The sequence below is a fragment of the Mesoplodon mirus genome, assembly GCF_964341445.2.
Source record: "Mesoplodon mirus genome assembly, chromosome: 3".
Lineage (NCBI taxonomy): Eukaryota > Metazoa > Chordata > Mammalia > Artiodactyla > Ziphiidae > Mesoplodon > Mesoplodon mirus.
Window position 1 is genome coordinate 65,226,683 of NC_138978.1, and position 16,583 is coordinate 65,243,265.

The following is a 16,583-nucleotide window of genomic DNA, read 5'->3' on the forward strand; positions in this document are numbered from 1 at the left end:
TGGAATATTACTCAGCCATAAAAAGAAATGAAATTGAGCTATTTGTAATGAGGTGGATGGACCTAGAGTCTGTCATACAGAGTGAAGTAAGTCAGAAAGAGAAAGACAAATACTGTATGCTGACACATATATATGGAATTTAAGAAAAAAAAATGTCATAAAGAACATAGGTGTAAGACAGGAATAAAGACACAGACCTACTAGAGAATGGACTTGAGGATATGGGGAGGGGGAAGGGTAAGCTGTGACAAAGTGAAAGAGCAGCATGGACATATATACACTACCAAACATAAGGTAGATAGCTAGTGGGAAGCAGCAGCATAGCACAGGGAGATCAGCTCGGTGCTTTGTGACCGCCTGGAGGGGTGGGATAGGGAGGGTGGGAGGGAGACGCAAAAGGGAGGGGATATGGGAACATATGTATATGTATAACTGATTAAATTTGTTATAAAGCAATTAAATAAAAAAAATGTGAACAGAAATTGTGCACCATATTTGAACAGAAATCTTTTTAAAAAGTTCATGATTCTCCAGGTTTTCTTCCTCCTACTCTGTCAATCACTGACTAGTTGGTACAGGTTCTTGATTCCAGGGGTAAGAAGACAGGAAGCAGTGCCCTCTGTTAATGCTGATGGTCATGCTATGTGAGCAAGAAACAAACAGACAGACTTGATGGTTATTTGTTATGGCACTATTCCTACCCATGTGAGAAGCATAGGTGGTCAGAGTCCATTTTAAATAGTTGCTAGAACCAGGCTGCCAAGTTGTTTCTCAGGCTACCAGCAGGCAATGTTAAGGGAGGGTAGGAGGGAGATGCAAGACGGAGAGGATATGGGGATATGTGTATACATATAGCTGATTCACTTTGTTATACAGCAGAAACTAACACACCACTGTAAAGCAATTATACTCCAATAAAGACGTTAAAAAAAATAAAGATGGGGTTTAGCAGGCGTCCATAAACTACAGACTAAGTCTGATCTGCCACCTGTTTTGTAGGATATTTGAGTTAAGAGTAATTTTGACATATTAAGTAGTTTAAAAAAATCAAAAGATACATCCTATTGTGTGAACCATAAAAATTATATAGAATTTGAATTTTAGTGCGGATAAATAAAATTTTATTGGAATGTAGCCACACCCTTTTAATGTATTGTTTATGGCTGCTTTCCTGCTACAACAGCAGAGTTGAGTAGTTGTGATAGGGTTGAGTAGTTGAGTTGAGATTGAAAATCCTAAACATTACTGGGCCCTTTACAGAAAGTATTTGCCACGCCCTGTTTTAGAGCAGTCACATGGCTCACATTATTGCTCAGAAAATGTAGACTAATTGTTCCTGGGCATGAGACCTCTAATGTATGAAATTTTTCTAAAGATTCTCTTATGGAAGAATTTGGGAAACAGAGTTAACAAATTCACTAGGAGAGTTTCTTATCTACACCTCTTATTTTGGCAAAGTAAACTCATAGTTCATTAAAAACAATTCTACATTGGGATGAAATTATGTAACTACATATTTTGTACAAGGTTCTGTGCTAGACTCTTGCCTTAACCCTGAAGGAATTTATAATCTAATTAGAGAGAAAAGACCCAAAAGAATACTGAAAATAAATAGATGGAGGTACACTAGACGAATTGTAAAGCCAGGAATCCAAGGGAGAATTGATCACTCAGAAGTGGGGCATGTCTTTATGGAGAATGTCAGAGTTAGACGCATTTCCTTCCTGGGCTGCTGTTGTTTTTAAACCCCGGTTGGATTTCGAGACATCTGCAAAGGCTCTATGTAGTTAATAAAAGTAGATCAGAGTCAAGTTTTCATCCCCTATAAACAGCTTGCTTATCTAGTCTCTGCATTAAAGAAATAAAACAAAACAAAACAAAATAAAACAGAATCTCAGGTCAAATTTGACCCAGTATTGTATCATCAACTCAGGTTGCAAAACTACCATATATTACTATTACTAGGCTATATATGACTAGTACCACATATTATTCTGATTGTGTTTAAGTATGCCTCACAATGATTCAGAAGTATGGCAAATCTGTTGGATTAGGAAAGATTGTAATGGCTTTTTGTTGTCACTGGCAACATGGTAAGTTTAAAAGGGGAAGCAAAATAAACTAAAAATAAAGATAACTAAAGAGCATGCACCAAAGGAAAGGATTAAGAAAAAGATAAGGAGCAATGAATGATACCTAATCAAATTATAGCTTTATCCTCATTAGTGCCATCCTATTTTGATTTAACTTTGTCAAGTTAACTAAACCAAAATATTTTTTAAAATCTGCCAGAAATGGAAAATGAAAAATAGAGGTTTTATTACAGAGTACAATAGCGTCCTAAGGATGCAGTTGTGTCGCAGCCTCAAGTCCATATGTAGATGTATATAAATAAAAGAACTTTCTTGGCCTTCCCTGGTGATACAGTGGTTAAGAATCCACCTGCCAATGCAGGGGGCACGGGTTTGATCCCTGGTCCGGAAAGATCCCACATGCCGTGGAGCAACTAAGCCCATGTGCCTCAACTACTGAGCCTGCGCTCTAGAGCGTGCACGCTGCAACAAAAGAAGCCACTGCAATGAGAACCCCACACACCACAACGAAGAGTAGCCCCTGCTCGCCACAACTAGAGAACACCTGCGTGCAGCAATGAAGACCCAACGCAACCAAAAATAAATAAATTAATTTAAAAAAAGAGCTTTCTACACAGTAGAGTGCAGAAAATGAAGAGCACCTGTAAACCGATTAATCTGGGAAAATACGCTTATCATAATTAAATAAAAACATGCTGCCTCAATCTTGTGTATACTGTTAACTAGACAGAGCAATTCACACTGCCAACTGCAGGGTCTTGGTGTTGAGGAAAGTCTACACGATGGAGTCTAATATAATAACAAACCAAAACCTGGTCTCTAATGGTTGAAACACCAACAAAGGCAGAGGTATACCGTTCTGCAGGGGAGAACGGAGCTTGGTCATTTATTCACTCTTAAGAAAATCCATGTCAGTTATCATCAGATGACAATTAGGGATTCAAGACAAAGCACTTCAGATCCTTCTTTCATTTGGAAAGGACCATTTTGAGACAGTTTGTATGCCATTTCAGGCTTTAGAATTTTTACCATTTATTTCATTAAAGATCTTCAATTCCTGCATCTCTTGCAATGTTACTGTAAATGTTGTACATATAATGAAAAAAAAGAGCTAAAAATTAAAGTTTTGATGAGAAGAATAGCAATAAAAACAATAAAGTATTTATTGATTTTTACTCTGTGCTAGTCACTGCAATAGATACTGAAGAAATAGCAATGAATAGGACAGTCTCTGACTTCATGGGACTTCCTGGTTGGCTACTAACACCATCTGAAAGTTATCTACCCAATTATTTCTGAGCAGAATGCAGCAGAAAACTGGTCCCCTGTCTTTCTGCTCAACATTGAAGCAGTTAGGATCTTGGTACTGTATCTACCCCTAGTCTTCTACAACTCATTCTAACAACAAGTACACATGCTGATTTACAGAAAAGGAGAGATAATCTTTTTGACAACAGTGATGGTACTAGGGTTACAACTTTTTTAAAACTTGATATTCATAAAGCCATTGAGTTATATACAGGACTCAGCTGTGTAGACTGCTCATACTCATTTCATTTCTAGTTTCTTCAAGTCCAGCTTTCTGACTCTGTGGGAATTGGGGAGGGAAAGCTGCATCAGTGGATAAGTAAACTGGGGTCATACAATAAAGAGAATATGTGCTTAATGGAGACACATTGGAGGCCTCTGATCAGATTAATGGCATGATTACAGCTGTACTTTAGGCCAATTAAACGAGCACAGGGAACAGAATGGATTGGAGTAGAAAGAGAGGAATATAAGGAAATTATTCTTAGTTCAAGTGACAAATAATAGGTCCTTGAGTAAAAGTGTATATATAAAGGATATTAAGAAAATAACTATTATCATGACCCACTTTTATCAAATTGATGTTAGAGATGAGCATTTTATGTGTTGTCTAATGGTTAACAGTAAAATCTCTGGAGATGGACAGACCCATGTTCTACTCCCACCTCCTCCATTTCCTAGCTGTGTGACCACTTAAATTCTTTGAATCCCAACCTCTTCATGGTAAAATGATGATAATAATATGTAAGTAACAGGGGCACTGAACAGAAACATGATGATTTGCGTGAAACAGTTAATGGTGCCTGGCATATCGTATAAAGGCCTTAGTGAAAGAAGTAGAAGTTGTAGGAATAGTACTACTAAAATGCTTATCCCTGCATGTAATCAATGTTCAGGACTTAAAGCATATATTTACTGTTTTCAGTTCATTCATTCAACAGATATTTCTTGACCACTGACTTTCTGCCAGGTCTCCCCCACTCTGGGCCCTAGGGATGCATTTAGTTAACAAAACAGCTCCAAATTCCTTTCCTCTCGGAGCTTACATTCCAGTGGGAGCAGATAGATTATAAAACATAAGTAGTACACGTAATTAAATTATACATAGAATATGATATGTGTACTATGAAAAATATAGAGCATGATAAGTGACATGGCGAGTTCTGGAAAGTGTAGCCAGTCTACATGCTTGGTCAGAGGTGACCTCAGTGAGACGGTGATAATTAAAGAAAGATCTGAAGGGAAAGCGGGAGAGTCATGTGACATCTGGGGGAAGAATGTTGCAAGCAGAGGGAATATAAGCTTGTCTGGTGTGTAACAAGGACGGCAAGGAAGCCAATGTACATGGAGCAGAGCAAGCTAAGGGAATGGGGTGAGAGAGCAGCTATGGAGATAACCATGTGGTAGGAACATACAGCAGCCCAGGGAACACGTTTCCACCAATGCTTACTGAGGCTGGAGGAGACGAGAGTCTAAATCCAGTCTGTGGAGTAAAGATTCAGACAACCTGTCACCCAAGATTGTCCAGCCTGCAGAGTAAACTGTGGGTTGCCCTTGAGCCAGCTCTTGCACAAACCTGGAAACCTCTTTCTTATAACTTTAACAGATTTTTATTTTATAGGTCATAGCCAGATTTAGTCCTTGTCCATTGTCAACATTTATGTGGTAATGCTACAAAACATGTATTCATACAATATTACTTATAAAATTAATAAATAAAAGGAAAATAAGGTAAAATTGACCTATGTCTTCTCAGGTCATACATTTTGGCACAAAGCTTGAGACTGGATTGTTTCATTAGGTTAATCAGTCAGTTAAATTTAGAACTAAAATTATATGAATGAATCCTGAGGCTGTGTTGGCATTTAAGAGAAGTATACCTGAGGTCTGTTAGTTTGCTAAAGTATGCATCATGGTGTAAAAATGGAAAACAAGGTATAAATGAATGCCCAGAGCATAATCTGCATTGCACTTGTTATTTGTCATTTGTGCTTATATTTTAGAGTCAAATTTCAATAATGCTTCGGTAATAGTATGCTAAAGGACTGCTTCATTTTTCACTGTCATATTTTAGAAAGTAAGAGGTTTTTAATATGAAAGGAAATTTTAACTAGTGAACTAATTATTTTAATTTGATAGAATTTTTCTCATTTTCACTTTTGACAATTATTTATGACGACTATAGATAATTAGGGGTTGTATATTTTTCAGAATACTGTAAACAGCATTATAGACATTAGCTGAACCATTAATTTCAACAGAGTATGAAACACTTTCTACTTTTGACCTTTTATAAAATATTTCCTTGAAAAAAATTGCTTGTCATAATTATAGTTATCTGTCCAATTGATATCTGCCATTGTAAACAAGCTCTCGACTTACATATAGCATATTTAAATCTAAGTGTTTGGTAACCATTGATAATTGTCCTCATAAATCAAACTTCACTGGCTTTGTATATTTGAAATGGAGTCATATAGCACATTGTAAATAATAAATTGTCATTACCTTTCAGTGAAAATCCTGTGCTTTTAGGCATATTTAATTATCACTCCTCTTAGCATATCTAAGGATGAAAGACTCAAGTTTCTTGTTCCACAGACAAGAAAACAAAATAGAGTCCATATATACATATATAACATTAATAACTTAAGATTATCCAGCAGTATCATTTGCCTTTTTCTTTATAATCAAATTAAATGATTTGGGGGAAGAAAATAGTATGTGTGTGTGTGTGTGTGTGTGTGTGTGTGTATATATATATATGATTATTTTGATGTTTCATTGATTATTTCTATTTATTATGTTAGCTTAGACTATGGACTATGTCTAACCCTTATTATTAATGCATTTCCTTATCCATAGATAAGTCTTACACATCTGATGAATCCATTAATGTTAAAAGTCTTACTATCAAAATTAAGCAAACACATTCCCTAAGACCTTCCTTATCAACCTTGGCATGGAACAGATGAGCAAAAAGCTGAGTTGAATTGATAAAAGGTATACCAAGTCATTAACTACTAATGATGGAGCTTGTAAAGTACAGCATCTCTGGAGAAAGGAATTGACTTGACTTATATGCATCATATTTTTATCTGCATTTCAATACTGCTTAAATATGTACTTCATTAAGGGGCACAACTGAAATAGAAGGGCACCTGCTAAGTCAGAGCCATAAAACAGATCTACAGCCTGCTGGCATGTGAAATTTCTCTAATTTATATTTTTTATGAAACTACCTTCACACTATGTGGTTGGCAGCAAAAATAATAAAGCATGTTACTTAAGCAATTTTACACTTACTGTATTAGTAAGTAAATGCAATAGCCACCCTTATTCTCAAACAATAAAAACTATCCAGCCTTTTCATAAAAGATGATTCCAATTTCCATTGGCCTGTATATGAAATAAAAAACCATAACTCATCAAAATTTTAGCTATTTTCTCTTAAGATAGAAGAGCATTTTGCTTGAACATTGAATGTGATATCAAATATTCCTGAAATGAATACAGTTTAAATACTAAGTAAAGCTCAAATTCTTTTCAGCTAGATTGAAATTCTTTTTGAGCCAGGTAAAAACTTCCACTAACCTGAAGAGCTGTTCAAAAACACCATAAAGAGATTATATAATATGTTCAAGGTGTTATAGTTATTTGGGATTGATTTTTCTGAAAAGCCTATTCCTCCTCTGAAATTGATTCATGATAACAGCCTCCATTTGGGTCAAACGGTATTTAACCACTTGTAAATTTTAATTAAATGATTTGTCACTTTGAACACATAGTTTGTCATGTTGCAACTAAACGATGTGTCTTTATCAGAAAATGACTCAGGGGGAAGACATTCATCTAATTTGTCACTTGGACACCCATTAAGATAATTTGGTTGTTGCATAGGGATAAAGTTGAAGATTTGTAAAATAGACTGCATCATTTTTAGTAAGCAGGATCACATTGTAAGCTATTAAAAAAACATAATTTCCTCTGTAATTAAATTCTAATAAGTACTTTATTTCTGGTCATTTTTCATCAGCCAATGTTTAACTTTCTGAGAAGAGAAAATCCTCCAGTTTAATCTAGTATCCACAGGAAAATATGGGCTGCACATGAAAAGCAATAAGCTGAATTAGAATTATCTGGGGAGAAAAGCACTTTCATCAGAAGCATTTACATCACTGTAGACCCAGCTGAGACCTTGTCTAAAGCTTGGATAATATGATCAGAGACAGCCTGGGACAGAGTGAAAGGGACAACTGAGGAATTATTGAGGAAATAGCAGAGGTCTTGAAACATTTTGCTAAAGAGGGCTATATCTGGTAGAAAGGAAAGTATTAAAATATATTAATTTAGTGTCCAAAAGTTATTAAAAAGTTAGTGTGTGTATATTTGAGTGCTCAAGTTGAGCAGGCTAGAGTCACTAATCACTGCATATTACAGTGCCCTTGGTCCTTTTCTGCACTGATACAGTGATGACTATATGTTGTTAATATTACCAAATGAGGAACAGATGTGTCAGTCAAAATTACAAAGTATGTTCATACATAAATTTATTTTGAAACTGAAAAGTCCAGTCTTTTTAGACCTTGTAAGATTCTCAGAAAGTCCTGAAGGGCATGACAATATCACAAGCTTGTATGAAATAAAGGGAAATGGACCTTACCTGGAATATCTTTTTCCAACTAAAGTCTAAGTTCCTTGAAGTCAAAGACCAAGCAAGCATTAGATGTCAATATTCCCTGTCAGGATCTATATGCTCACAGTGTATCAAAATCATCTGGGAGCTTTTAAAAAATTATGATGCCTAGATCCTATGAATGCATTTTCCATAAATGCAGTTTCATTTGTTCTGGAGTATGGGCCAAAGCATTGGTATTTTTATATTCTAATTTGTAGCCAGGGTTAAGAAGCACTGGGCTGATATAGGCAGTGCTGAAGTAATATGTAATGAATGGGACTATCCTCATAAAATATGTGAGAACTGGGCTTCCCTGGTGGCTCAGTGGTTGAGACTCAGCCTGCCGATGCAGGGGATACGTGTTCATGCCCCAGTCCGGGAAGATCCCACATGCCGCGGAGTGGCTGGGCCCGTGAGCCATGGCCGCTGAGCCTGCGCGTCTGGAGCCTGTGCTCCGCAATGGAAGAGGCCACAGCAGTGAGAGGCCCGGGTACCACACACAAAAAACATAAATAAAAAGATGTGAGAAAGGTCTGTTTCTGTTAGTAGAATTAGTGGTCTCATAGTCATGCAGATTTAAAATTTAACACTATCTTGAATTTCTCTCTCTTCCTAACATCCTTTAATCTTCCCTCATCCCACTACTACCAACCTACCCAACTGTTTATTCTTCTTCTTTGATATCTTTTTTTCTCCCTCTTCATTTTATTTCAAATATTCAGGAACATTTACTAATTGTTATTGCAAAATAATTTCTCAGCTGATGCTATTCCCTGATACCAAAATCCTCCCTCAGGTTAGTTTTCACTAGAACTTTTGTGGGAAACTTATAATATAGTTAAACAATTAGGATTAGATGATCTCTATGTTTGCTTTGACTTCTTTGACTTTAAGATCTATCCTTGAGTCTGTACCACCAGTGACATAAGGAGTGAAAGATAGAAGGAGCATTGGCTATAAGAATGGAATGACTTTGGTTAATGATAATAAGTATGTCTATGACAAAAATTACCTAACAACTTACTATTTTTTTCCTAATTTAAAGATATTTACAAACTTGAGCTTTCACTTTACCTTCTCCCACTGTTTGCTGGCAAGTCTGCCTAAATATAGCCTTAGTGAAATATCAGTATACAAACTTTTTGATTCTTCATCCTTAAGGATCCTGATTGTGGTGTGAACGATGAAATCCAACTGACCAAGTGAGATGTGTGACTCATAAAGATGTATTGATTCTTTCTTAGTATTTCAGGATTTTTTCAGAACTTGAAAATTGAAAGCAACTGGATTTATCTGCAGCTCTATTACCTCCCTAGGCTGTAGAACCTAGTTGAAAGATCTGTAGACGTCAGATCTTGGTCTCTATTTATTTAGAAAGTGTAGGGCATTGGAAACATTTCCTTATACTGTATGGAAGTTGGTGGTAGAAAATGGCAATTTTTGTTCCACTCTGATTCTTGGAAAAAGAGTAAATTTATATTTTCTAAGTGAGAATTCAGACCCAGGGGTCACTTAAACATCCATTCAAAAAAAGAAGAAATTATAAAACAAAAAAAAAAGGTAGAAATGAAATAAAAGTATAAATATGGAAAATATTTTAAAGTTCTGAAAGTGAAGAATTAAAACAGACTAAAGGTGTGGTGATCTTTACTTTGGGACAGTGGGAACAGAGAAAATGTGAGCCAGAAGAGAAATTCATAGCCAGAGTGATAAACTGATTTGAAAATGTCTGTGTTCGTGAATATTTGTGTAGTTAAGAAAAACAGAAGGTAGATTGAAGGGCTCCAACAATTGTCTGAAATGAATTTCTGCAGAAGAAAACAGAGAACAATAGGAAAGCAATACTTGATAAAAAAGATGAGATTTTTCCAGAATTAAAGAAACATATGAGTACTAAGGCTGAAAGTACTCGTTGAGCACCAGTTAAGATAAATGAAATTAAATACATGCTCAGACACAGTATAACATTATAATGAACCTGCAAAGAACACTAATAAAGAGACTATCTTAAAAGCTAACAGAAACAGAAGACAGATTACCTACAAAGGAGCAACAATTAGACTGACAGCAAATTTCTCATTAGCAACTAGTGGACGTCAGGAGATTATGAATGACAGCTTCAAAGAACTGAGGGTAAAAACAAAATTAAACACAAAAAACCTGTCAACCCAGAATTAGACATCCCATAAAACAACTGGGAGGAAAAGGGTTAACACCAATCTGCAACTCACTCATGCTCTACTGGAAACCTGGTTGAGAGTGGAAGGTTGGGAGTGAATGACCTTCAACTTCCTTCCTTCCTTATGAACATGCTAATACCTTGAATAGACCTCTTTGCAGGATGATAATGATGTTTACTACAGATAGGGAGTCTTTATTTAGAGAATGCTTTTTGTAGGATGATCTTGGTATAACTAGCTTGCTTATTTTAAATGAACCTGGGTTTTATGGATTTATGGGGCATAGCTTGCTAGAGAATGGGAGTAGTCATCTAAGCATTCTCTCTATCTCTGTAATTATCAGAGTATAAAACAAAGAGCTCCAAATCCCTCAAGGCTTCTTTTGAGAACAATTTAGCATATATTGCTCATCACTATTCTATTTATCTGAAATGAAAACACATCCTAAAGTAGGGAAAGGGACGTTTTTGGAAGCTGAATAAGTTGGTTTTGAGTTCTTGCAGGAAATGAATGTTTTGCCTGAGCCTACTGCTTGCCCATATCCTTTGAATCATTAATAAAGTATGGTGCTGGGTAAGATCTATAATGTGCACGAATGTTCTTTGACAATTCAACCCTTGGGTTAACACAGCTATCATTCAAAAATCCTGAACAAATTTTCAAGCATACCTAAGGTAAGAAAGCTTGCCACCCACAGACTCACACCGATAGAACAAAAAAAATGTACTTTAATGAAAAGACAAGTTAACTGAGAGGGACAGATGATGTGAAAGAAACAATGGTGAACACAGAAAGTTGTATATTTTAGCAAAGTTAATTAACTGTTGAAAAAGAAAACATAATAAAACTAGTGTGTGTCCAGCATGTGTGTGTGTGTGTGTTTGTGTGATTAAATAGCAAAATAAAAATTGAAAACAGCACTAAGAAGACAGTGTGTGTATGCTGGGATGAGAGATGAGGCTGTTCAGTGACAAAGTAAACCATACTGTTTCTTGTCTTGCTTGGGAAAAGATTATTGAATAAATTTGAGCAAATTAGAAAAATCTGTAGTTAACTCAGCATACTACAATGTAAGAGAAACCACTAAAAGAATGGAAATGGAAATACAAATGTATAACTTTCAACTCAACAGAGAAAAAATGTAAGAAAAGAAACAGAGTCGGGTAAGGAGAAAGAAAGAACATGTAAAATTTAGAAACACAATTTCCCGAAATATATTTTTTTATGGGTGCATAAAAATACGGTTGGTAAAAATACATCCCAAACTCAGGATCGGGGGAGTACAGGAGAATAGGACAAAGGGAACTTCAACTCTACCACAAAAAGAGATCTGAAGCAAATAATAGTAAACGTTAGCTTTTGTTAAGCCTGATTGGTGTGCACATGGATTTTATATTAATCCCTACTTTTCTGGATAATTGAATGAAAGTATTACTTTCCAACAATGGCTATTAAGTATTTCATAAATGTGATTTGAAACCCATGGAATAGATAGGCCATTCTTCAAAGTAGTTACAAGTAAGTTTGAAAAATATTCTGAGTTTATGTTATCAAACAAAGCTTTTCCAAATAGAAAGGAAATACAGAGAATTGGTTATATCAATCAGATTTTTGTGACAAGAATAGAATATACTTGACATATTTGTATGCTAACAATGTGTAATTTTGTGTAATTTTTGGGAGGTATGTAATAAATGTTCTGAATGAGATTTCCCCATGTACACTATTGCTCAAAATTATAGAAGTTAAAACAATGACAACAAAAGCTAGCATTATTCTAGCATGTCTGAGTATAATTTTAAAATTTAGAAGTAGCATAAGAGATTTCATATTTATTTGCTTAAGCAGGAGTAAAACATTCCTAACAACATCTTATTTTTAAAATATTATTATTCTTAATTGGGTTTGAAAAATAAATCCTGGCCTAAATTTTAAAACACAAGATGTTATCACCAAGCTCAATTAACCATTTACATTCTCCCTTCCTTTCTGATAAAAATTTGACATTATCTAATTTATTCAGTTTATATTCTAATAATTTAGTGTTACATTTTATTCCCATACTGTTTTTCTCTAGAGACTATAATATCTTCAATTATTCTTTATTTCATTCATGTTCACTTGTTCAAGTATTTAGGCTTTAATTTATGAGACTTCATTTAAAGTCTCATAGTAATATTCATCTGGTGTTTATAAAACCTGATTTCTCCTTTGAGAGTTTTGCCTGGAGGTTGTAGTAAGATGGATCTTCTATTTTTTTCCAGGCCTCTTTAAAATATATTTTTCTTTAAAGAATATTTAAACATCTTTGATATGTCATGTTTTATATAATCTCTTATAAAATTTTTCTTATATCAACCTGGTCTACCTAGAGAAAATATAAATTACTTGATTTGTTTATAATTGAATGGCAGGAAAAAAAAAAAGAAAGACCATACTGATCTTTAATAGCTTTAATAGGTTGTGGAGTCCACCCTTGATTCATATCTCTCTTTTCTAGCATTGAACTATCATTTATGACAAGACAAATCAAAATGTAAAAATTATATATAATCACTCATATTTTATTAGGTGTGTGGCTAAGGAATTTAACCCAGTGACAGATCTGACCTTTGCTCCTGGCTTCTGAGAAGAACCTCTAAGTCCTTGGAATTCCATGCTTGATAGGAAGGTCTTTGTTTGTCTGGGGGTCTTGTGTCAGCCAGATAGTAACAAAGTGGCATGAAGGCTTTGAACCACATCAACAATGTGACTTAGGGCAGAAGCTTTGGTTCACAAGGTATCAGCTCCATCTTCTGAAGGGCTGGAAACCGAGATCCATCATGTGGGCAGTCACTTGTGTCTACATGATGGAGTCCTATAAAAGGCTTTGGCCACCAAGGTCTGGGTGATTTTCCCTGGTTGGCAATACACAGTGCATGTTGTCACATATCAACACCAGGAAAGTAACTTGGTCTTGACTCTATGAGGGGAGGACAATAGAAGCTCCATGTTCGGAACTTTTCTTGGACTCTGCCCCATGTTCTTCCCTTGGCTGATTTTCCTGTGTATCTGTTAGCTGTAATGAACAGTAATCATGAGTACAACAGTTTTCAGTGAGTTTTGTGAGTCCTTCTGGTGAATTATTAAAACTAAGGGTTGAATCCACTGAACTAGTAATAGGTAAAATATTAATGCATATTCTTGCATGTGATTATAAGTTTATTTCTTTCACCATAATATGTCAATAATGAGGAAGTATTGTTGAGTATCAGCTTGATATGTACACTGAGAAGACTGTCCTCTATGAATCAGTTTTAACACTAACAAAGGCTATTGGTGAGCATTCCTTATATTAATAAATTGCTTAATCTGTGCAGTTTTAAAGTTTTTTTTTTTTTAAAGCCTGCCTTGCTTAGTATTGATAATACGAGGTAACTGGCAGATATTTCAAAGATTGCTGTTGCGTGTGTTTTAGCAGCAAATTTTGTTGACTTTCACTGGAAACCAATCTTTAGGACAGAAAATTTGGCAGATGCTTTTGTTCAGCAGTTTTCTTGACAACCGTAAATGGAAAGCTATTTTTGCCTTTCACAGGGATTGGTCAAAGGCTGAGGTTTGCTTTTGGTGACATTATGTTAATTGTCTCCCTTGAGGCTGCCAGAATGCTGAAGGCAAGTTAACGTTTCCTGACTCTTGTCTCCTCTGAGGCCACACTTCTTGCCTTTTAACAGTACTGTTTATGCCTGCAGCATGGCTGTCTGCCACCCTCCCTGCTTTGCTGGGATTTCCCCTTTCACCTTTTACTTATGCCTCTCTACTGAATTTATGGGAGAAAGTGTGCAGTTCCTTTAGTCTAGTTAGCTGCAGTCAATGCTCTACGGGCAGGGCAGTGGTTTTAGGGAGAAGCAGGGCTAGTAGAAGGTGAAGCCCTTGCTTGAAACTCCATGACCTTACTGCTTGAAGCATTTTGTTTCCTTTAGGAGATTATGGTGCTTCGTTATACTTATTTTCAGTATACATTTTGGGTTTTGATCTCATTTGTCTCACAGAGAGACTGAAGAGATATCCCCCAAGTCAGACAACGGTATTTCATGCTGGGAAGTGATTTTAATTTTTACATACAAGGTTAAAGATCAAAACCTTGAAGCCATGAGAATTTTTTTTAAAAAATCACAGTGATGTTGTACTTTTCTTGTATCATTTTATCAGTGTTTTCAAATAAGCCGAGGACCGTCTCTGTTGAATTGGGGTGTTTGGGGTGTTTTTTCATAGGTTCCTCACAAGACAAACATATACCTTTATTCTTTGTCCCACTCTACTTTATTCTCTAGGAGTTGACCTCTCTCAAACTATTGATTTCTTTTGCTATTAAAAAACACTCACTGTAGCAAACTCAAGATGTGTGTGTGTGTGTTTGTGTGTGTGTGTTTGTGGACATGTGCACAAGTGTATGTGGTATAAAAATATCTGATCCTTCTAATGAAGGTAAAGGCTGAACATGTTATTTTCCCGATTTAAGTCCTTCAAAATCCCCATTAGCAAGGGAAAAAAATCTCAAATTCCTTGGCATGGCATTTAAAGTATTTCGTGAACTGGCCTCATGAAAAATAGTTCACAGTTACAAAGATTATTTGTGAATACACTGACACTGCTCACTCTCATATAAAACATTTTTATTGGTAAATAGGTTGAGCCCTTAAAAAGGATTTAATTGCCTTCCCAGTGTCTGTCTCTTTCTCCTTTGTGCAGAGTAAGTAGATGTTTATCTGCAAATGGTACTCTTCTTCATCTCATTTTGGGTAGGATTAATTTCTCTTGACTTAATACATCAGCATATTCTATTTTTCTGGACATAGTAAATGGTTAATGAACCACTTTGGGCCACAGAGTGAAAGCAGGTCCCAGAATATATGATGTAGGAACAACCAGAAGAAATCACTTTTTTGCACCCCTGGATGGTATTATATGAGAATGAGAAGTCTGTAACTTGTATATCATTTTGCTACTGCAGAGAGAGAATTACGTTGTTGGATGTTAGTGGAGATGCCTGAGGATGAAGCTGATACCATGCATGATAGAGAGACAAAGGGGAAAAATAATTTCTCAGTGACACTTAATGAGCAGCTAGATCAAATCTTACCTGAAGTCTATACTCTTACATTTTTTCCAGCTTTATTGTGATACAATTGACATATAATGTTGTGTGAGTTTAAGGTGTACAGCACATTGATTTGATATACTTATATGTTGTAAAATGATTACCACCATAGATCAAACCTTATCTGAAGCCAGTCTCATTTATCATTTCAGTTACATGAATCAATATATTCCTTTTATTAAGCCATTTTATGTTTTAGTCTGACATTTTAAAATACAGCAATACAGTCCTACAGACCAATGCTTAAAACATATAAAATGTGTAATCTAATTATAAAAATTTCTTTATTAATAAAATATTTTTCCATATAAACTAGGTAGAAATGATCATTTCACTTAACTATTATAAAATAATATAGATCAAGGAACCTGACTGAGCTTCTTGAGTTTCCAAATCTTAACACTGCTTATCCTAGGGGCTGATTAGCTGTGCTGGTGGTTGCATCTGCTCTAATGATTTTCACTGTGCTTCATTAGTTGTCCTGGATTAGCTTCCTACTATCTTATTTTTGTCTGCTTTTCTTTTCACCTGCTGCATCTCTCTTACCTATGCACTACAGTAATATCCTGACATGGGATAGAAAAACCAATCAGAAAACTAGCATCCCATTTTAGCTGGTTGGATGTAATCCAGATAAATTCACTATACACTAGAATCAATCAGTAGAAAAAAGTCGTTATAAAAGGATGTCTCACTTGTTTTCTCTTCCAGACAAGCTAAATATTTAATAGAAATCCAGGTGTTACTTATTCACTGTTATTAGGTCCTTCTGACACCCAGTTATACCTTGTGATGGGCAATTAAGGTAAATATTTGCTTGAGGGAGAAAACTTTGCTTCTGGGAAATTATTTTCACACCAATCCCAGTCAAAATGATATATGGCTTAAATATCCATTGTTTAAAATCTTTAGTTATAGGTAGTAGATATATTTTAAACTATTTGAATGCTCTTGTCATGAGATAATCAGAAACTCTGACTGGTAGGGGATCTTTCTTCCCTGCCAATATGCAATTAATATTGTCATTGATTTTGTTATCTACAGTGGTGTTGTTGCTTATTAAAGTTTCCTAGTAGCTCTGTGGTTGCTTCCATGTAAATAAACTACAACTACACAATTGTTTAGGATGCTTTGAATATCTGTGCTTCCTTTACATGGTTTATCTAAATTATACTTGGCTATGA

The 16,583-nt window shown here is 35.4% G+C and overlaps 1 protein-coding gene across 1 annotated transcript in view; it reads right to left on the bottom strand.

Moving 5' to 3' along the window:
- Positions 1-16,583, bottom strand: part of NEGR1 (neuronal growth regulator 1) — a 913,689-nt gene that overhangs the window by 70,976 nt on the left and 826,130 nt on the right. The gene's annotated exons all lie outside the window — the stretch shown is intronic.